Consider the following 24042-nt stretch of genomic DNA (forward strand, 5'->3'; position numbering starts at 1 on the left):
CTTTCAAGATTTTTTCTTATGGGTTTTAATTTCATAATAGTATTTATCTATTTATTTATTTTAAATAATAGATTTTTATTTTCAAAATACATAAAAAGATAGTTTTCAGTACTCACCCTTGCAAAACATTTGTATTCTAAATTTTATACCTTACTTTCCCCCACCCCATCCCAGACAGCAAGTAATCCAATATATATCATAGCATTTATTACATTTCATAAAGGTATCTAAATATATTTAGCCATTCTTTTATTGTTTTACAATTAATCTGTTTTTAGGTTTCTTTGCTTTTGTTTTGCAATTGTATGTAAAGCCCTTGTGAAAACTCTCTGAATAAATGTTTCATTTTTGTTTATTTTTGATAAATGCTTTGAGAAAGCATTTTGGTAAAACCTATATTCACAACACTAGAATTAATGGATCAATTTGAATGATTATTTTTGTAACTTATACTACATACTTCCACATTGCTCTCCAAAAAAAAAATAAATTGTAAAAGTTTGCAAAGCATGAGTATACATATTTCATTAAAACTCAACTGATATCTGTCATGTAATATATTGTGTTTCACATTTTATACTTTTCCTCTGCTACTTTAGGGAAAGTACAACGCATTGCCTAAACTTTTGTGTTTTCCATACTACCTAATAGTGCTGTATATAAATATGATATTTAAATACTTATTGAATGGAGTAGAAAAGGATGAAGGTAAAAAGGAAGCCAAGAAAGAGAGGAGGAAAGAAAACAGAAAATAGGTAAAGAGAAAAATGGAGGGAGGGAGGAAAAAGAGAGAAAAATGTGTAGTAAATAAGAGAGATAGAAGGGAAAGGAGACAAGAAAAAGGAAGGAGTAATAGGAGAATTAAATAAAGATGGTGATTCAGGGGGTCAAAGTCAGACTTTTGTCTTCTTTCCAAGCTTTCAAAAAGCCAGACTAATATTTGAGGGAAATTCAGGGAAGATGTCACATATTATTAAATCGTTTTCATACATTCAGTGCTAAGCCCTTAAAACAAACCACTCTCTATCTCACACTATTCTACCTCAACTCTACTAGTAGGGGAAATGATTCTATCTTCTTAAAGTCTACTTAGGCTACAGAGATTAATTGTAATGATGCTATGACCTGCTTAAAGTATGCAGTGTAAATTAATGGTAAAAATATTGGTGTTGTTGTTGTTTTTTTTTTTTTAAACAGACTTCATTAGGTATAGCCCAATGTGGCCAAGAATTCACCATTCTTGTATCTTAAGCTATTGTCTTGAGTAGCCTTAACATTTTTTTAAGCTATTGCAATGGAAGGATGAAAACAATAGTTTGGGGAAATTAGTTTGATTATGGTAAATAAGATAGATTAGAAAGAGGAAATTGGAGGTAAAGAAAATCAGTGATAAACCCATGTAGAGATGCTCGTTGGGTAATTAGGGATTCAGGCCAAAACTCTAGGGAACTTTGAGGGCTGGATATATAGATTTAGAGGACCAGTAGTGAATAATGTATTAGGTCTGAAGTCAGGAAGACCCATTTTCTTGAATTCAAATGTGGCTCAGACACTTACCAGATGTGTGAATGTGGGTAAGTCACCAAATCCTATTTGTCTCAGTTTCCCTATCTGTAAAATGAACTAGAGAAGGAAATGGCAAGCTACTCTAGTATCTTTGCTGAGAAAACCCAAAATAGGGTCATGAAGAGTCAGGCATGACTGAAATGACTGAACAACAATAAAATATAAATTTGAGGATAATCTATATATTGAACTAATAAGTGAAAACTTGAGAGTAGATGTTATCAACAAAAGGGGAAATGTCAAAAGAGAAGAATGTAGGATTGAGAACTGAACCTTGAGATACCAACAAGAAGGAAGAAAATATAGGGGTTCTTAATAATTTTGTGTCAGGAACCCCTTTAGCAGTTTGGTTAAGAATAATGTTTTTAGATGTATGAGACCATATAAGATTACAAAGGAAACCAAAGATTAGTGAAAATAAAAAAGTAGTTTCACCCTATCCAAGTTTATGGACCTTATGAAATCTACCCATATTAAGCATCCTGAATTAGGAGTGTGATGAATAAGGGAAGACTAGAGGGGACAACCATAAAGGGGAGGGGGAGGAGAAGCAACAGCGAATATTGTCACATTAGGAAAGGGTGATCAATAGGGTTATGTCCTGCAAGAAAGTTAAGGAAGATGAGAAAAGAGGGGAGGTCATTGGTTTTTAGCAATTAAGAAGACACTAGTGACCTTGAAAAGAAAATTTCAGCAGTGGTGGGGTCAGAAGTAGGTGATTATGAGGGAGCTCTAGGAGGAAGAGGTAAGGAAGAAGTGGATGCACTAAATGTAGATTAATTTCTCCAGAAATAGGGCAGTAAAAGAGGAAAGTCAGAGAGACATAGTGATAGCTCAAGGGATAACAGGTTCAAGGGAAGGTGTTTATTTGTTTTGAGGACAGGGGAAATAGTGCAAGTTTTTGGGCAGTGGGGAAGGAGCCAGCAGAAAGGGAGAGATTAATAATTAGAGAGAGAAAAAATGGAAACAGAATGATTGACAGAACAAAATCCTAGAGAACATGGGAGGGACGATGACAGTAATAATCATAATAATTGATGTTTACATATTGTTTTAATGTTGATAATATGCTTGGTTAAATTACTTTATAATCTTATCTTCCTGAACATCTTAACAAGCTTATAAGGCAAATATCACAGATATTATCATACTCATTTACATAACAGGAAAATAAGATTGAGAAATGTAACATAATGATCAAGTATGTGTTCCAAGCCCAGCATTCAATCTACTGTGCAACATTGTCTGGAATGATTAGACTTGTAATCTGCTGAGACTGGATCAAAGTAAGAGAATATGTGTAAAGATAGAGGAAATTGTTAAGGCATGGAAAATAAATTCTGAGGGAGCTCATGATATATGAGATATTTTGGAACAACTACTATGAAGAGTATGGCAGGTACTCTTCAGATATAATCATATAAAATCTGAGATAAAAAAAGTAAAATAATTCAATTAAGAAAATTTTTAGTGAACTTACTTAACATTGTTTTATGATTTCTTCCAACAGTAGTCAGCAATCTGGGAATAAGAAGGAAGGCTAATAATGGGGATGACTCAGGATGGCAGGAGAGGAAGAGTTAAAGGATAAAGAATTCACGAATAGAGAACAGTCCCATACTGAAATGTCTAACAAAGGAGTCAAGATTGTGAAAGAAAGGAATTAAGACAGAACAAGGGTGATGCATTCTCCCTCCATCATCATCTATACCATCACTCAGCAACTTCTCTTCCTTTAAGGTTCATACTATTGCCCAGCCCACATCATGTCCTCAATTTCTCATCTTATTGACATCCTGCTGGTTATTATTGATCACATCCCAGGACATTATTCTTCCCTAAATGATTTCAGTGCCTGGATTATAGTCTTTCTATCTACTCCAACTACAGCCCTTATATTAAGGGAGTTCAACATACATATTGATGATTCCTCAAATACCCTAGTTTCTGAGTTTCTCACTCTTCAATTCTCAAGACCCACTTTCTCTATGTTTTGCCTCTTCTTCTCACCTATACTCCTTCAAAAAGTTGTCTAAATTAGATAACTATCTAATCACTCTCTTCTGAAACCCCAATTGACTGCCAATCTCATCATTCAACTGAAAATTTTCTCTACTGAGTTAACAACGAACTGTTAATTTCTGAATCTAACAGCTTTTTCTCATTACTTATGTTCAATGGTCACGTCAAGATTCTGTCCTTGGTCCTCTTCTTTTTTATTTTTATTCTTTTACTTATACTTTCTCACTTGGTAATCTCACCAGCTTTCATGAATTCAATAATCATATTTATCCAGATGATTCTTACATCTCTGTATCTAGTCTTAATTTCTCTTCTGAGATAGTCTCAAATCATCAACTACTTTTTTGGATGTCTTGACTAAGATATCATATAGGTATTCCAAATTCAGCATGTCTAAAACAGAACTTTTATTTTCTCTCCCAACCCTTCTCTCTTAAGAAATTCACTATTACTGATGCTTCACCATTATTGTTTACGTACTCAGGGTCACAACCTTGTTATCATCTTCAACTCACTTCACAAAAATTTTAAATCAAATCTTGTTATTTCTATCTTTACAATCACTTTCATGCATGCACATACACAAATATGTAGATAGATAGAAAAACAGATAGACAGGTAGATAAAGATAAGGTACCGAGGTATTGAGGTCCTCTTTCAAGTTGAAATGTCAAGCATCTGCAACTCCAATGGACTGGCCACATTGTTCAAAAACCCAAAGTACATTTGCCCAAAAGAGTATTTTATGGAGAACACACACAAAGCAAATGCTCCCACAAAGTTCAAGGGAAGTCATACAAGTCTCTCTGAAGAACTTTAGTATTGATTTGAGACATGGGAGAAATAGGCATAGAGTAGCCTAGCATGTGCACACTAAAGAAGGCACTGTACTTGATGAGCAAAACAGAGTAGCAGCAGCACAAAGGAAATGTGAAATGAAAAAAAATATAAAACCATCTTATGCCAAATGTGGCTATTTGTGGCTAATCTGTGGTAGAGGCTTCTGAGCTTATCATAGTCAGACATATGCATCTTGACCTCAATATCATGATGTCATTAGTCCCTTTCCAGTACAAAGAACAAACAATAGCATATGTTGGAATGCATAGTAACATGTATGAGAACATATTCAAAGATACACATATAGACATTATATATACATGTATGGAAATTTATGCAAATATATGTATGTATGTATATATATATACACACACACATGCATAAGAGCAATTGGATTTTAGTAATGAGGTTTAGGAATCAATTGTATTGAATAAGAGATATAAATATATATGTAAATATATAAATCATATGTGTCTATTATACATATGTGTGTGTGTGTATATATATATATATATATATGTCTATATCTCACAGTCTAAATGAAGCTCTTATCATTTCTTATTTGGGCCATTAATTTTTAATTTGTCTCTTTATCTCCACATTTCAACTCTCTTCTCACTCTAATCCATCCTCTATTTAACTGTCAATCTTCCCACAGTACAGGCAGACAGACAGATAACAAGTATTTATTATGCACTTACTATGTGCCAGGAACTGTGCTTAAGCACTAGAAATACAAATCCAGTCACTCCTGCCATATAGTTGTGCTAAAAACATGCATTTGCTCCAATAAGAATGATAGATCAGAAAACAGTTTGAGTAGAATTCTTATTCCCAAATTTGATTATGCCCAATTTCATCTGTGAGAAACCAGAAACAATAAATGAGCTGCACCCAAGCACTTCTGCTGTTATAACTTACCGTCAGATTTCAGATAACCCTTCCGTCCTACCATTTTAGAGTAAGTCACAAGCTGTAATCTTTCTGAGGTCCACTTCCACAAGAAAGCTTCAGGTGATTTCAAGATGAAGTGCCATATTTATCCTATACTTCCTGGTTCAATAGTAACAATGGAAGGAGGAGAGTTGACCCATGCCCTTACAATCCACCTTCATATCTCTCCTTCCACGATTTTCAATCATTGTGCTTTAGTGGTTACTGTGGCAGATGCCAAGCACTAGTCTAGGTGGTTGAATGCTGTCACTGTTTATTGTAGTATTTATGTATTTCTTAGCCACTTAATGTGTATGGAACATCATTTTAATAGGTTTTTATCTTTTAAAATTTATTTTTCTCCAATTACATGTAAAGATAATTTAAACATTTGTTTCTTAAAACTTTGAATTCTAAATTTTCTCCTTCCCTTCCTCTCCTCCCCAATAAGTGAGAAGGCAAGCAGCTTGACATGTTACACTTGTATAGTTATACAAAATGATAGTATATTAGTCAGATTGTTAAAAACACACACACACACACACACACACACACACACACCCCATGGCAAAAAAGCTCCCAAGAAAAAGAAAGTGAAAGATATGCTTTAATCTGTAGTCAGAGTTCATCAGTTCTTTCTGTAGAGATTGCATTGGATGATTGTATTGTTAGGAATAGCTGAGTTAGTCACAGCTGATCATCATATAATATTTTTGTTACTGTGTATAATATTCTACTGGTTCTGCTCATTTCACTTTGTATCAGTTCATGTAAGTTTTCTCAGGTTTTTCTAAAAGCTCATCATTTCTAATACCATAATAGTATTCCATCATAATCATATACTACAAGTTGGTTAACCATTCTGCAATTGAAGGTTATCTCCTCAAATTCCAATTTTTTTTTGCCATCACACAAAATAGCTGCTACAAATAGTTTTATACACATAATCTATTTTTCCTTTTTAAAAATCTCTTTGGGATATACACCTAATGAAGATATGGCTATGTCAAAGTGTATGGGTGGTTTTACAGCACTTTGGGCATAGTTCCAAATTGCACTATGGAATACTTGAATCAGTTCATAACTCCACCAATGGTGCATTAATGCCTCCTTTTCCCCATATCCATCTCAATATTTGTCATTTTCCTTTTCTGTCAATATTAGCCAATATGATAGATGTGGCAATAGCACCTTAGAGTTGTTTTTAATTTCAGTTTCTCTAATGAATAGTGATTTAGATCATTTTTGTCATATGACTATAGATAGATTTGGTTTCTTTGTCTGAAAACTGGCTATTCTTATTCTTTGACTATTTGTCAATTGGAGAATGACTTGTATTTTTATAGATTTGTCAGTTCTCTATATATTTTAGAAATAAGATCTTTATCAGGGATACTTGTTATAAATTTTTTTTCCACAGTTTTGATTACTGTGTGTTAGGTTCTTACTAAGTGCTAATGAGATAATGAGATATTTGGTTCTTACTAAGTGCTAAGTTGGTACTTGACAATTCTCTAGTTCTGGCCTTTACTGGGAGTTTTATTTGTGAATTCCTGGGGAAGAGCTTGCATGCTTAGGAGGAGCAAGTTCATTGGTTGATCCTGCCAGTAGCATATGCTTGTCTCAAAGATTAAGCCATGCATGTCTAAGTACACATGGCCAGTATAGTGAAACTGCGAATGGCTCATTAAATCAGTTATGGTTCCTTTGGTCGCTCGCTCCCTCCTACTTGGATAACTGTCATAATTCTAGAGCTAATACATGCCAACGAGTGCTGACCTGGGCCCCCTTCCCCCTGCTGGTGGGGGCCCCTGGGGATGCATGCATTTATCAGACCAAAACCAACCCAGCGGCTTCCCCCCAATCCCCCAACCAGGGTCGGGGGTGCCCGGGCCGCTTTGGTGACTCTAGATAACCTTGGGCTGATCGCATACCCGCTGTGGCGGGGATGACCCTTTTGAACGTCTGCCCTATCAACTTTCGATGGTACTTGCTGTGCCTACCATGGTGACCACGGGTGACGGGGAATCAGGGTTCGATTCCGGAGAGGGAGCTTAACTACCAATCAACTACAACCTCTATATGACATTTTAAGGGGAGACAGTGCTTTAAATTCACCATGCCAGCTTGCAAAAGAAGCACAAGAGGCTTTGAGAGAAGTTGAACTGACTTTATCCAATATGGTTGAAAGAGTCACTCAAAAACCCTTGGAAATATCAGTTTTTGCTACAAAAGAGGCACCCACAGCAATCCTTCATCAAGGAGACAGTGTGATTGCGTGGGTGAACCTCCCAGCACAACAAAAGCCTTACTCCTTACCCAGTGCTTGTGGCTAGGATTTTATTAAAGGCTATTAAGAGAGTAATACAATTATCTGGAATAAGTCCTGAAAAAATATGCACATTCTATACTAACACACAAATTAATGTATGCTGTGAGACCATCCCAGAATGGCAAATTTTATTGGCCACTGCTCCAAATTTTGTACATGGATCTCCATTAAAGATAACCCGGCTACTACATAATTGGTGATGGATTTTTGAAGAAAAGGTTTCTAAGGTTCCTCTTAAAGGACCAACAATCTTTACAGATGCCTCCAAAGAAAATATTTGTGCTGTATACTCTCATGATTTAACCATAAAGAGAGTAGTCAGGACTCCTTTTCAGTCCACTCAACAGAATGAATTATTTGCTATCATGCTAGCTCTTCCTTATTACCCAGGAGATGTAAATATAATTACTGATTCAGCCTATTCAGTAGGTGTAGTACAAAGAATTGCCACAGCCCAAATAAAATTTGCAGCCTCTAATATTTATCAGCTCTTTAAGGAACTTCAAGAGCAAGTGAGAAAACATCCAGGCAAGATTTATATCTTGCATGTCCACTCACATAGTGGACTTCCAGGTCCTATTTTTGATGGAAATTCAAAGGCAGATAGCCTTCTGACCATGTTATACAGTAGTCCTTTATTTCAGGAAGCACAAGAATCTCATCCTAAGCACCATCAAGATGCTTCTTTTTATACTGATGTTGTGGAGGATGTCAGGAGAATAAACCTTATGTCCTTTTGTCAAGATGAAGCTTGCCTCTGTTAACCTGGTCCAGAGGATTGATGCCTGTAAATCCCTGAAGAATTGACATTCTAATTAGAATAAGGATGTTAGAAATATGCCCATAACCAATGAACTTGCTCCTCCTAAGCATGAAAACTCTTCCCCAGGAATTCACAAGTAAAACTCCCAGTAAAGGCCGGAACTAGAGAATTGTCAAGTACCAACTTAGCACTTAGTAAGAACCCAATATCTCACTATCTCATTAGCACTTAGTAAGAACCTAACAACTGTGTATTTTCCTCCATCTTATTTCTTCCCATTCTATCCTACTTTCTCTATCTCTTCTTTTATCCTGGTCTTTCTTTAAAAGTGTTTTGCTTCTGACTCCTGCTTTCCTCAATCTATCCTTCCATCAGTTCCCTTCACTTATTCCCTTTGTCTCCAACTTTCCTGTAATATAAGAGATTTCTACACCAAATTGAGGGTATATGGTACTTCTTCTTTGAGCCTGTTCCAGTGAAAGTAAGATTCAAGGAGTCTAAACTATCTCCTCCATCTTTCCCTCCTCAGCAAAAAAGCTCTTTTGTGCTTTTTTATATGAAATGATTTATCCCTTTCTACTTTTTCCTTCCTTCTTCTCCCAATGGATATTTTTTCTCACTCTTTAATTTTATTTCTTTAAATTATACCAATATAGCTATCAAGTCACACCTGTGCCCTACTTCTAACTGTCTGAACAATTGGGAACATTTTTAGGAGTAACAAGTATCATATCCTATGCGGAAATGTAAACAATGGAATCTTATTGATTTTCTTTTTCCTGTTTACCTTTTTATGATTTTCTTGTGTCTTGTATTTGAAAGTAAAATTTTCTATTCAGTTCTAATTTTTTTTGTATTTGTTATTATAGCTTTTTATTTATATGTATGGGTAATTTTTCAGCATTGACCCTTGCAAAACTTTCTGTTCCAACTTTTTCCCTTCTTCCCCTCGCCCCCTCCCCCAGATGGCAGGTAGACCAATATATATTAAATATGTTAAAGTATATGTTAAATACAATATATGTATACATATCCATACAGTTATTTTGCTGCACAAGAAGAATTGAACTTTGAAATAAGGTAAAATTTCCTGAGAAGGAAATCAAAAATGCAAGCAGATAAAAACAGAGGGATTAGAAATACTATGGTTCACTCAGTTCCAGTATTTTAATCAGGAATGCTTGAAAGTCCTTTGTTTCATAAAAGATTCAGTTTTTCCCCTGAAGGACTGTATCAATTTTGCTCTGTAGGTGATTGTTGGTTGTAATCATATCTCATTTGCTCTTTGGAATATTATTACAAGCCCTCCCTTCCCTTAAGGTAAAAGCTGCTAAATTTTGTGTTTTCCTGACTGTGGTTCCACAATATTTGATTTGTTTCTTTTTGGCCTCTTGTAATATTTTCTCCTTGAGCTGGGAGCTCTGGAATTTGACTATCATATTCCTGGGCGTTTTCATTTTGGGTTCTCTTCAGGAGTTATTGGTGGATTTTTTCAATGTTTATTTTATCCTCTTGTTCTACAATTTCAGGTCAGTTTTCCTTCATAATTTCTTGAAAGATGATGTCGAGGCACCTTTTTTTGATCATGGTAATCTTCAGGTCTTCAGGTAATCTAAGACCATGATCAAAAAAAGAGAGCCTAGACATCTTTCTGTAATCTCTGCTTGATCTATTTTCTAGGTCAGTTGTTTTCCCAAAGAGTTATTTTACATTTTCTTCTATTTTTTCATTCTTTTGATTTTGTTTTTATTGCTTCTTGATATCTCAGAGTTATTACTTTCTACTTGCCCAAATGTAGTTTTTAAAGAATTATTTTCTTCATTGAACTTTTGTAACTCCTTTTCCATTTGCCCCATTCTACTCTCTTAATGAACTCTCTCTCCTTTTAATTTCATCAACTAATTAATTAATTTTGAGGCAATTTAAATTATTTGACTTGCCCCAGATCACACAGCTATTAAGTGTTAAATGTCTGAGGCCAGATTTAAATTTAGCTTCTCCTGACTCCAAGGCTTGTGCTCTATCCACTGCACTATCTAACTACCTCAAGGATAGTTTGTATATCTTTTTCTTGTGTTTGTATATCTTTTTTCATTTGTCCAATTCAGCTTTTTTAATGTGTTCTCTCCATCGGCTTTTTGTACCTCTTTTACCATTTGGCCTATTCTGTTTTTTAAGGTGTTATTTTCTTCAGGATATTTTTGTGTGTGCCTCTTTTTCCAAGATGTTGACTCCTTTTTCATGATTTTCTTGCATTATTCTATTTTTCCTCCAAATTTTTCTTCTACCTCTTTTACTTGATTTTTAAAATCCTTTTTGGAGCACTTCTGGGACCTGAGACCAGTTCACATTTTCCTTTGAAGTTTTGGATATGACAGTTTTAATTTTGTTATCTTTTTCTGAGTTTGTGTTTTGATCATTTTTCACACCATAGCAATTTTTTATAGTCAGGATCTTTCTTATTGTTTGCTCATTTTCCCAGCCTATTTCTTTGGCTTTTAGCTTTATATTAAAGTTGAGTTCTGCTCTTGAGATTGAAGGGACACTGTCCCGAGCTTCATTTTGTATGTTTATGTGGTGTGTGTATGCAGCTGTTTTCAGAGCTAGTTTTTGGCAAGAGGGGAGTTATAAAGTTTTAGTTCTTCCAAGATGGTATAATAAAAGGAGTGTATTTATTACTTTCCTTCACTGTGTTCTTGTCTGTATGCAACCATAAGCATTCTTTTTCATGCTGAAACTATGACTAGAATCCCTGTTCCCCTGAAATCACATGTTCTGGTGTGCTAGTTTACCTCCTTGTCCTAGAACTGTGACTTAGGGCTACAACTTAGATGCATATATGAGTAATACAATGGAGTGAACAAGAATGAAATGTTCCCAGGTGCTGAGGGAAGTTCCCCTGTCAGGGGATGATAGTTTTCAATTTTCTTTCTTCTCTCCTTATTCTTCCAAGTCCCCACATTCCACTCATATCCTCTTCCACCATGCCTTCCAAAGTCTGATCTCAAATTAGTTCCTCTTTCCCCCAAATAAGAAGAATTATAAAACTCCGGGGTGGTAACTATACAACTCCTTGCCAAAAGGTTTTATATTATAAATTCCTCTTCTTGGTGTTCAAAGCTCTACATAGTCTGGCCCCTTCTTACCTTTCTATTCTTATATTTTAATCCCTCCCATGTACTCTAAAATGCATATATTTTGGTCTTCTTGCTCTGCTGCCAACACAACATTCCATTTTTCTTCTCTGAAGCTTTTCACTGCCTATCTCCCCTGCCTGGAATGCTCTTTCTTTATTTATGCCTCCAAGTTCCTTGGCTTCTATCAAGATTCAATTCAAGTGCCTCTATTTCACTTTATTTTATTTTCAGTTTCTAATTTTCTTCTCTCCTCTCATCCTCCTTCACCCGTTAAGAAGGCCAGAACATTAAAACTTATTACAAAAAATATACATACAAAATCATTCTCCATTAGCCATCTTTCCTCATCCTTCAAAAGAGACACAGAAGAAAATATGTTTCAGTCTGAACCGAGTATATAAGTTTTCTATATGGAGGTGAATAGCATTTTTCATCATAAGTTCTTTGGAATTATGGTAGATCACTGATTGGTGTTACTACCAAAGTCTTTCAAAGTTGATTAACTTTATAATATTTCTATTACTAAATTCATTATTCTCCTGTATCTACTCCATTTTGAATCAATTCACCTAAATCTTCCCAGGTTTTTGTGAAACCATTCCCTTCATCATATCTTGAAGCGCAATATTATTCCATTCCTTTATATACTAGAAATTGTCCAGATATTTTCTAATTGATGAACATCTTCTCAGTTTCTAATTCTTTGCTATTAGAAACAAACAAACAAAAAAACCCCAAAAAACAAAAAACCTATGACTATTTTTGTACATATGGGTTTTTTTTCCTTTTTCTTTGATCTCTTTGGGGGTATGGAGCTAATAGTAGCATCACTGTATGAAATGGTGAACATATATGTAAAATTTAACATGGGGGCACAATTCCAGGTGTTTTTCCAGAATGGCGGACAAGTTCACAGTTTCATCAGTAGCACTTTGGGGTACTTGTTTTCCCAAATCTCTCTAAGTATTTGTCATTTTCCTTTTTTTTTTTTAATCATTCTGGTGGATCTGGTATCTCAAATTTGTTTTAATATACAGTTCTTTAATTATTAGTGACAAATATTACTTTCTGCAAGAGGCCTTTCCTGATCTTTCTCCCCATAACTCCTAGCACCTTCTGTGTGAGATAATATCCCATTTACCTTTTTACATATCTCTTATATGCAGTTATTTAAATATTGTCTCCTCCATTAGAATGAGGATAGTGACAGTATTTTTGCCTTTAATGTATCCTCAATATTTAGTACAGTGCCTGGCTCATCATTAATACTTAATAAATGCATATTGACTGACTTCCTGCTATATCTAGTTATTTACTTGTAGTTTTCCCAATGCAAAGTCAAGTCCCTGGGAGAAGGAAATTTTTTTCCCTTTTGTTGTTGTTGTTGTTGTTTGTATATTCAACACATAACACAATTGCTTAAATAATACTTTTCAGCTGACTGATTTTACATGGGTTTCCTGGGTCACAGTCATTCCCCTTTCTTTCTCTGCATCCAAAGAAACATCTAAGAAAGAATTTTGTCAAAAAAAGGTGAACATTCAATTTCAAAGACTAAAACATTGTGAAGGCAATTGTTGACACATTAAGTTTAATGAACTGGTGGTAGATTTTTGCCCTATCTCCCCTTCCCCACCCCCACTCCACATACCATGTTCAGCAACCCAAGTCAATATGATTTAAGCTCGTTAAGATGACTGACAGTTTGGTTATTACTTCTGCCCTCCAGTGACTGGCCTTCAAGCAGATCTTATTAGACCCTCACACTGGCTAGTTTGGGCTTGAAAAACACCCCTCCTTCACAAAGGTTTATAGATTATGTTTTCCTTTCTGGAAATAATGGACATTTTTATTGTTTTTGAAGAAAACTCCCATAATTGGAGTGCAAATAGAATGTGCATTTGGATTTTTAAAAGGATGTTTCTATAAGACAAGGAGGATAATCCAGTACCTTTTAACCTGTACTTATGAATTAAATTTTATAACCAGAGATCAGAGGTTTTCACTCATGCACAGAGTAATGGCTTATGAAACCAAAATTTGGCTTGTTCACCTAATAGTTATGGAAACTAGAACTGAAGACTGACATCTCATTGAGTTAAACAGATCTTTAAATTGTGAGATGTCATCAAAATCTGGGAGTTTCTTTTAACATAATAATGCTTAGCCAAAACAAAACAAAATTAAAAAAAAAAACAGGAGAGGGAGGAGGGGAAGCCCTTTTACTACAAGGCAAAGTTGTGATCTGTGCAGAAAATCAAATCAAAATGGTTTTCAGAAAATTGACAAACTGAGCTAAACTTTATTTAATTTAATTTCAAAAAGGATAGCTCTGGAAATAACATTGTTGGCTATGTGCGCTGGAAAAATCAATGATACAATTTTTGCCTTCTTCCTTTTTACTCCCTTGCCATCCAGCCCCATAATAAGTCATTTTGACTGGCCAAACAACTGGCAATCCTGCTGGCCCTCCTCTGTCTCGTCAGTTGTGGCCCCAGAGGTATCAGAGAAGAGTTTGTAAACTCCTTCTCCTGTACTTGCTGCTGGACCTGGCTGATTTGCTGCTTTTTCTTAACAAAATTGTGACCGACTTGTACTTTTTTCCATTCCTTCCTCCAAGCCCTTTTTGGTTTGAATATCAGGTGAGAGACCTAGACAGAAAATGTCCAATTCTTTCCCCTTTACTGGACACAACTAAAACTTTCCTGAAAACAAAAAAAGGTTATTAGGAAGTAAGCTCTTTGAGGGAAGATACTATATAGTATTTGAATCTATTTAATATAGATAAAACTCAATGTGTTAAAATTCTAGGAAGTTCTAGAGCTGGCATTTGATATTACTTTCCAAATCCAAGACCAAAACCCTATGGGCTAAATGACAGGGTTTCTGTAAAGTCCCACTCTCTGCATTTTTTTTCCCCCCAGACCATCTTTCCTTCTCCCTTCAGACCTGAGGCCTAGAAAGCCAGGGGAAAAAAAGGAAGCGAGGTAGAAGAGGAAGGTAGAGGAGCCATACTTGGAGTGAGTGGGTTAAAAGAGAACTCTCTAAAAGGAAAGATGGCACACTCTAGACTTCTTGGCTTCCACCTTCACAACCTGCCTGAAAAAAGAGTTTGCCTGAAAATATTTAAGAAAGGAAGGAATGTTTTTAGTTGGGGAAAACAATTTAAATTTTTGACCCCTAATTTTTCTGTACCCTTGAATGGGAAAAAATACCTTTTTATTTAAAAATATTTGGCTTCCTTTAGGATCCTATGAGATCCCTGAGAAGGGGTCCATAGGCTTTCCTAGATTGCCAAATGGGTCCATGACACATAAAAAGTTAAAATCTTTTTATTTTTAAGGGTGGAATAGGGTCTGGGAAGACTTTATGGAGAAGGTGGTACCTGAGTGAAACTAGGAGGGAAGATTCCAAGCATGGCCTAGTTAAACATATAAAATCACCAGATAGAATGTTCAGTTTAGGAAACAGCTTACTAGTCCAGTTTGACTGAGACACAGTTTAATGAAGGAGAATGATGATGATATGATACAAGGCAGGAATAGTAGTTTGAAGCCAAATTTCAGAAGACTTTTGTTGCTGGACTAAGGAATTTATATCTTATCCTATAGGTGATAGAGAATAATTAAAGTTTTTGGAGAAGAGGAATGATATGATCTTAACATTAACTAACAGCTATCCAAAATCCCCAAATTTTCATGGATTGAAGAGGGAAGACTAATTACGAGAATTCTATAATAGTCTTAATGAGAAGTGATGAAGGTCTGAACTAGGCTGTTGGCAGAATCACATAATTGCATAGTTGGAAAGGACTTCAGAAAATTAGTCAACCCACTGACCCCAAAGAATTTTTTTCGGAACATCACAGCTTGCAAATCAGTAAGCACGAAGCTGTCTTTCAGTCTTTATCTTTTACTTCAAAGTTTTGAGTCACTAAACAAGCTCTATAAACAATTATACAGCTTTATACATTTACAATATCTTCTTGAAGATTTCCAGTGACGAGGCACCCACAGCTTCATAAAGCAGTCTATTTAATCATAAAGAAGTTTTTCTTTATATCAAATCTGTCTCTGAAATGTCTTCTCAGGGCTTCTATTTCTGCCTTCTGGGGCTGCAAAACAAGTTTAATCTCTCTTCCAAATTACCGTCTTTTAAATAGTTAAAGTCAGTGATCATGTTTCACCCTCTTTTATTTTCAGTGGTTTTTTTCATTGCTTTCTTTTGCTTAGCATTCAAAGCCAAGGAAGCATGAAATCTGGGTGCCCGACTTTTGGGGATGTGGGATCAAACAGTTGGAGGAGGGGAAGATGAATTGCATCTCTAAGGTAGCCGATCACTGGGCTTGCCTTCAGTGCAATCACATTTGTCCCTAACATTGCTCCACTTAGCCCCTTCACTCGGCTGCCTTTCTGCATCTGGCATTAGCTCTCCCAGGCAGTTACAATTGCACCACTATCTAGGAATTCACCGAAACAGCACGTGGCCATTGGGAAAATGCTTATTCCTCCCCATCCCCTATCTGCAAACCTGCTTCCTGTCCCTCCTCCCCAATTAGCCCCAGTTGCCACAGGTGTTCTTCACATAGCAGGCCTTCTAAATAGGAAATAGTTCCCCTGGTCTCTTCTCCCATTTATTTGGAATAGGATAGAGTGAATTTTGAAGGAGAAGCATGTATGGATGGATAACGATTTGCATTAGAGATTTTGTTACCCTCTTTACCTATTATTGTTGAGGGTATCCTATATTTCCATTACAGGCTCAGTACTGGAGTGTCCTAACTGACCTCACTCTTCCCTCTCTCCACATAGTTAATCATTTGCCAAATCTTAGTTGTTTCTTTCTTCTTAACATTTTTTATGTCCTCCCCCTTCTCCTAATTGTCACAACCATCTTCCCAGACAGATATCTCCTCTCTCCTGGACTACTGTTATAGTCTCCGAATTCATCAAATCTCTCCTCTCCAATCTATCTTCCACATGATTGGCAAAGTGACTTCTCTAGGCTACAGATCTGATATAGTTATTTGCATAATTATTAAATTTCAGTGGCTCCCTAGTGATTCTATTTAACCAGTATTTCATTTTTTAAATTTTTACTTTTTGTTTAAGTTGTATAATAAGATGAGTTTAGGAATAATGTGATTTTATTGACATACAGAACTCCTGGCTCCAGGAACAACAACCTGTTCATAATCTGCCATTATACTTTGCAGACATATTATAAATAACTCCACTTTATCCACTTTCTGTTTTATTTTTTTTTATTTAATATTTTTCCCTAGTTACATTCAAAACAAAAAAAAATTTTACATTTGTTTTTAAATTTTTGAATTCTAGGTTCTCTCCCTTATCTCTACCTATAACTAAGAAACCATTTGTGAAGTTATACAAAACATTTTCATAAAAGTCAAATTGTAAAATAAATTAGATCACCCACTCTACAAAAATAAAAATCTTTAAGAAAAATTAAAGAAAAAAAAAGAAAAAAGAGAGAGAAAAAGAGAATGCTTCAGTCTGTATACCGATACAATCAGTTTCTTCTTTGGGTATGAAAAGGATATTCATCATAAGTCCTTCAGAGTAGTCATGGATGATTACATTACTGAAAATAACAAAGTCATTCATAGCTGGTCATCCCAGAACACTGCTATTATTCATATATAGTACATTTCACTTTGCTTGAGTTCATAGAGGACTTTACAGTTTTTTTTTCCCTGAGAGCATCCTACTTATCATTTCCCATATAACAATAATATTACATCATAAACACACATCACAGTTTATTGAGTTATCACCCAACTGATGTGCATCCCTCCAATTTCCAAGTTTTTACTCTGAGAAGAGAGTTGCTATAAATATTTTTTGTCCATATAGGTAATTTTCCTTCTTCTCCTAATCTCTTTTGATATTCATGCCAAGTAATGATGCAGTTAGGTCAAAAATAATTCCCCTCCTCCAATTCTTGTAATCAGGCCTAAACTGGTCCCCACTGGAATAAGATAGTTCTATAGTTCCTCCCTAATTAATACCCTATCTTACCCCTAAACCATACCATGCTTTTCTTTCCTCCTCAAGCCTCTCCACATCTCCCTTTCTCTCTAATCCTTTCATCTAAGTACCTTGCCACTTACTTTACTGAAAACAAAGAGAGATTGACACAAGCTCTCTCTTCTTCCATTCTCTTCTTTTCAAAATTTCTCAACATCATCTCCCCCTAGTCTTTAACAAAGCATTTGTCCTTGTCATTTCTAAGGCTAGGTTCTATATATGTCATTCCTTCCTATCTTCTTCAGCAGATTGCATTTTCAATTATCCTTTCTTGTTCTACAATCTTCAACATATCCCTGTTAATGTTTTTCTTCCCTCTTGCCTTCAAACATACCCAAGTTTCCTTCATCATTAAGAAACCTTCACTTGACCCTACTGTCCTTTCAAGTTAGCATACTGTAGCTCTTCTTCCTTCTCAGCCAGCTTCCTAGAAAATATTGTCTACATTCTCTGCTTCTACTCTCTACTCTCATTTTGCAATCTTGCTTTTCACCTGTATTAGAAACTATTCTCTCCAAAGTTATCAACAATTAATTGCTAGAATTTATGGCAATTCTTCAGTTTTATTCTTTTTCAATTTATCTGCTGCATTTGGCACAGTTGGTCCCTCCTCTTCTGAATATTTTCTCCTCTTTGATTTATGTCCCTATTCTTTCCTGGTTCACTTCTTTATCTTACCACTCTTCAGTTGCCTTCGCTGGCTCATCATCTACCTTTCTCTCCCTAACTGGGTGGTTCCTCTAGTTCCTTCTCAGGAACCTTTTATATTCTCTTTGTATAATTTTCTATTTTGGTAAAGTCACCAGCTCCCATGAATTTAACTATCAATGCAGATTGACATGTTCAGTCACACTCTCTACTTCAAGCCTCAAACCATATCATCAAGTTCCTACTGGACAATAAAAGTTAAATGTCCAACTATGGATATTACAAAATATTTTTCCTAAATTAGTTTTGTTAATTAAAAACATTACCTAAAAAGAAATGAATAAAAGGTATAATTTCCCACAAAATCCCAAATTTGTTTCCAAGAGAAATCTTAAACTCAACAAGTCTAAAAATGAACTCATTATCTTTTCCCTAAACTCTCTTACTCTTCTAAACTTCCCTGTTTTTATTGAAGGCTCCACCCTTCTTCCAGGGTCTCAGGATTAAAGTCTCAGCATAATCCTGAACTCCTCATTCTTCACATTATATTTATACTCAAGTGCTGCATCTTGCTCTTTCTATACTATTACCTTCACTTACATAATTATTACTGTATAATGTTTTTCAGTCCATTCTACCCTGTTGCCAAAGTAATTTTCCTTAAATGCAGATCTGATCATGTGATTCCCCTACTCAATAAACTCTAGTGTCTTCTGATTGCCTGTAGAATAAAGAGGAAGGAAAAGAAGCAAGCATCTATTATGTATTCACTGCATGTTAGGTACTGTCCTAAGCATTTTACAAAATATTATTGTAAAATATAAATTCCTCAGCTAAGTTTTAAAGTCATACACAACTCTGCAGCAACCCACTTTTCCCATTGGACTCACTGAATATTACAAACCTTTCTGTACTCTATGGTCCAACAACTTGTCCTCTCAATTCCTTCCTCACAACACTTTACATTGGTTGTCCCCAATTCCTGGAAGGCACTCTTTTCTTAACTCTGCCTCCCTATCTTTCTTTAAGATTAAACTCATTAGATCAGTATACACTTCAACAACAGTACTATATGAGGATCAATTCTGATGGAAGTGGCTGTCTTTGACAATGAGAAGATCCAATTCAGTTCCAATTGATCAGTGATGAACAGAACCAGCTATACCCCACAAAAGAACATTGGGAAATGAGTGTGGACCACAACATAGCATTTCCACTCTTTCTGTTATTGTTTGTTTGCATTTTTGTTTTTCTTCCCAGGTTATTTTTACCTTCTTTCTAAATCTGAATTTTCTTGTGCAACAAGATAACTATAAATATGTATACATATATTGTACTTAACATATACTTTAACATGTTTAACATGTATGGGACTGCCTGACATCTGGAGGAGGGGGTCAAAGAAAGGAGGGGAAAAGTTGGAACAGAAAGTTTTGCAAGGGTCAATGTTGAAAAATTACCATGCATATGTTTTGTCAATAAAAAGCTATAAAAAAAGATTTAACTCACTAAACTCGTTAATTTTGCACATAAACCTTTCCTGATTCTCCCAACTGCTAGAGCACCTCCAAATTATGTTATATTTCTACCATGTTTAACATATATTGAACTACTTGCTATCTAGGGGGGGAGGTTGTGGGGGAAGGGAGAGAAAGTTGGAACACAAGGTTTTGCAAGGGCTAATGTTAAAGAATTGTCCATGTATATGTTTTGAAAAATAAAAAGCTCTAATAAAATAAAATAGCCCCAAACAAGCAAACAAATTATCTTATGTTTAATGGTTTCATCCATGTATGTATTGGCTAACCTTGTAACCCTAGTTTCAGAATTCATTGGTATGGGAATTTCTCCAAGTTGTCAGAGAGCAGTGCTCTGTAGCTCTATGAGAGGTAAGGTGGGATGGGTAAGAGCATGAGAGAGGAGTGCGCCAAATTCTCTGAGTCTTTTGAGTCTCTTCAGCCTCTCCATGTCTCTTTGTTCTTGGGAGCTTCTTTTGGTATCTTTAAGAGACAAGATGCCAACCCTACTAAAAGGTGCTGAATGGAAAATAAGAGTCTGAGAGGAAGGAGACATAAGAAGAGCTGGCAGTCTCCATTATACCCCCAATCCCAACTTGTTACACTTAAGATTTCAGGGAATTATTCCCTATGGATGAAATCTAGTACTTTCTCTCAGTAATGAATTACTTTGCTGCTAAAGGAAGTTCTTCACTCTCTATTGTCAGGAATATATTTTCTTATATCTATATCTATCTATCCAAATAGCTATGCACATATATATTCTTTCTCTGATTTCTATTTTGTTATACAATTGGATAAGTAGACTTCTTTTTTACTATGTGTATTTTTTTGGTGGCAATGGCATTTTTTGGTATTATGGGCCTTTTAAAAATAGCATTTTCCCTGGTTACTTGTCAAGAAAATTTTTAGCATTCATTTTTACAAGATTTTGAGTTCCAAATTTGTCTCCCTCCCTCCTTCCTTCCCTCTCTCTTCTCTCCTCTTCCAATGATGGTAGCCAGTTTGATATAGTTTATACATTCTCTATCATGTAAAACATATTTCCATATTAGTCACAGTTGTGAAAGTGGGAATAGATAAAAAGAAAAAAAAACATGAGAAAGAATAAAGTAAGTGAAAAAATATGCTTAAATCTGCATTCTGAGTTCATCAGTTCTTTATCTGGTTATGGATAGCATTTCCCTTCAGGACTCCTTTATACTTGTCTTGGATCATTCTTGCTGAGAAGAGCTGAGTCGATCATAATTGATCACCACACAATGTTGCTGATACTATGTTCAATGTTTTTGTGGTTCTACTTTTCACTTTGCATCAGTTCCAGGTTTTTCTGAAATCTGTTTGTTCATCATTTCTTACTGCACAATATTATTTCATCACCATCATATATCACAATTTTTTCAGCCATTCCTCAATTGTTGGGCATCTCCTCAATTTCAACATTTTGCCACCACAAAAGGATTCTACAAAGATTTTTGCTCAAAGAGAGCTTTTCTCCTTTTTATGATCTCTTTGGGATACAGACTGAATTAAAGGGTATGCACAGTTTAGTTGCCCTTTGGATGTAGTTCCAAATTGTTCTCTAGAATGGTTGGATCAGTTCACATATTCACCAACAATGCATTAGTGTTCTAATTTTTCCACATCCTCTCCAACATGTATCTCTTCTTTTTTGTCACATTGACTAATCTGATAGGTGTGAGGTGATACCTTAGAGTTGTTTTAACTTGCATTTCTCTAATCAAAGGTGATTTAGAGTACTACTTCAATGTCTATGGATATGTCTATGGATAGCTTAGATTTCTTTATCTGAAAACTGTCTTTTCACATCCTTTGACCATTTATCAATTGGGGGAAGTGGCATTTGGTAGACAGAGAAGCCCTGGATATAAAGCTTTGAATTCTGATTCACCCAGTTAATGAACAGTAATCAGAAACTTAGACTGAACCTGAAAACCATATTCACTAGATTAATAATATAAGGCACCACAAAAACAAATTCTATCTCAGGAGATAGAATTCTGTGGAGAGCAAAGTGGCTAAGCTCCAGTTCTAACTTCCTGCTTTACCTTATGGCAGGAAATCTTCCTTGGAGAAGAATAAAGAGAGAAGAGGCTAGAGGTGACTATTCTGTCGCACTTTGGACCACACAATGACATTATCCATGCTACATCCTATTTATGGTGTGTGTGTGTGTATATACATATATATACACACACACATATATGTGAACTTATTTCCTTCATTAGAATGTAAGTCCATCATAAATTGGGTCATATTGGGTCATATCATTTTTCTGTTTGTATTCCTAGTGCCTAAGAATCTAGGTGCCTCAAACTTCATAGACACTTAGTAACTCCTTGCTGATTGATTGATTGGTTCAGTCCAACTGCAGTGGCTGTGCTCTTCACACACAACATCCTATCTTCTATCTCTTTGCTTCTGCACTAGCTTGTCCATACCCAATATTCTCCCATACCCTCCATGTTTGGAATCTCTTGTTTCCTTTGTAGTTTTAGAGAGTGACCAGAGGATTGAGAGATTAAGTCATGTAGCCAATATCTTCCAGTGGTGAGCCTTGGACCTATACTACTTCTCTTCAAAGGCAGTTCTCTATCCACTATGCCATGCTCTATAATGTACATAATTATTATTATAATATAATATTTTTATATTCATGTAATTTATAAATAAGTATATATGTACATAATGCATATATTACTTTGCACATTGTATATATATAAATGTGTAAAGTGTAAATCTATATGTATTTATATATAAATATGTATATATATATATACATATATGTATAATGATAAAAAAATAAAGTTTGGAGATCTTTGCTCTAGGTTGTTTCTCCTCCAGTTCTGATATTTCTAGAACAGCAATATTTTTTTCTGCATCCGCAGACTTCTAAGATTTTTTTTATTGTGTTTTATTAAAGGATGGGATAAGAAGATAAGAGAAAGAAGGAAAAAGAGAAAGAACACATGTTTAGCATCTCTCAGCATCTTTACTTACATCCCTCATCATTGTCTGCTGACCTGTCCATCAATATTAATCCATCCTGGAACAGAATAACCATCATCAGTTAAGATTATTGATGGTTGACCCAGTTCTAATGGGCAGTTTAGTGAGCCAGTCACACTGGAGAAGGAAGGAGAGAGAATAGTAGTATTTTCTGCCCACATTTCACTGTGCCTCATAACTATAAAGGAAACCCCATTAGTACAAAATTTGTGTATTTGTCCATCTGTTACATCCTCTAGAGGAAATACTTTACCCATGCTTAATCAAATTCTGATTTAGGGACAGATTTATGTTAGGCATCATTAAAATGCTTATTGATTTTATTTTTACATATTTTGTTTTCTGCTTCTCCACATATTCCTCCCTCTCTCTCCCTAACCCAGAAAGCTACCTTTACAAGAAAAAGAAAAGAAAAGAAAAAAAAGAGCTTAGAAAAAACTATCCAACACATCGACAAGTCTGACCAATATGCTACATGATAGTTCTTGGATCTATGGATCCCTAAAGGTCACATAAATATATTTCATGGGATCTATAAACTATGGGAAAAATAGCATATTTATTTTCACTAACTGCTGACTGAAAATTAGTGTTTTGGGGGGCAGCTAGGTGGTACAGTGGTTAGAGCACCAGCCCTGAAGTCAGGAAGACTTGAGTTCAAATCTAGCCTCAGACACTTAACGTGTCCTAAGTGTGACCCTGGGCAAGTCACTTAACCCCAATTGCCTTAGCAAAAAGAAAAAAGAAAGAAAATTATTATTTTCTTTAATTATAATGTAAAAAAATACTATGAGAAGGAATATATAGACTTTACCAAATGATTTCATGACATGAAAAGTTTAGAATCTCCTGTTTATAGAAATATAACCCTCTCATATTCCAGGATCCTTTCATCTTCTGAAAAGAAGTGTGGAGAATACATTTTCTTATTTCTTTTTTGAGGTTAAGCTTGATCATTATGATTAAGTAATCAGTCAATAAATGTTTGTTGCACTTACTATATGCCTGTGCTTAGTGTGGGTATAGAAAAAAAAACCAAAACTAAAAACAAAAACAAATGGCAGTACTTGTCCTCAAGCAGCTTACAATCTAATGGAAGAGATAATCAAATATGTACAAACAAGCTAAATACAGGATGAATAGGAGCTAATGAAAAGAGGAAAGGCACTAGAATTAAGTCTTAATTGTAGAAGGTAGGATTTTA

Source organism: Sminthopsis crassicaudata, chromosome 2, assembly GCF_048593235.1.
Source record: "Sminthopsis crassicaudata isolate SCR6 chromosome 2, ASM4859323v1, whole genome shotgun sequence".
NCBI classification, from domain to species: Eukaryota; Metazoa; Chordata; class Mammalia; order Dasyuromorphia; family Dasyuridae; genus Sminthopsis; species Sminthopsis crassicaudata.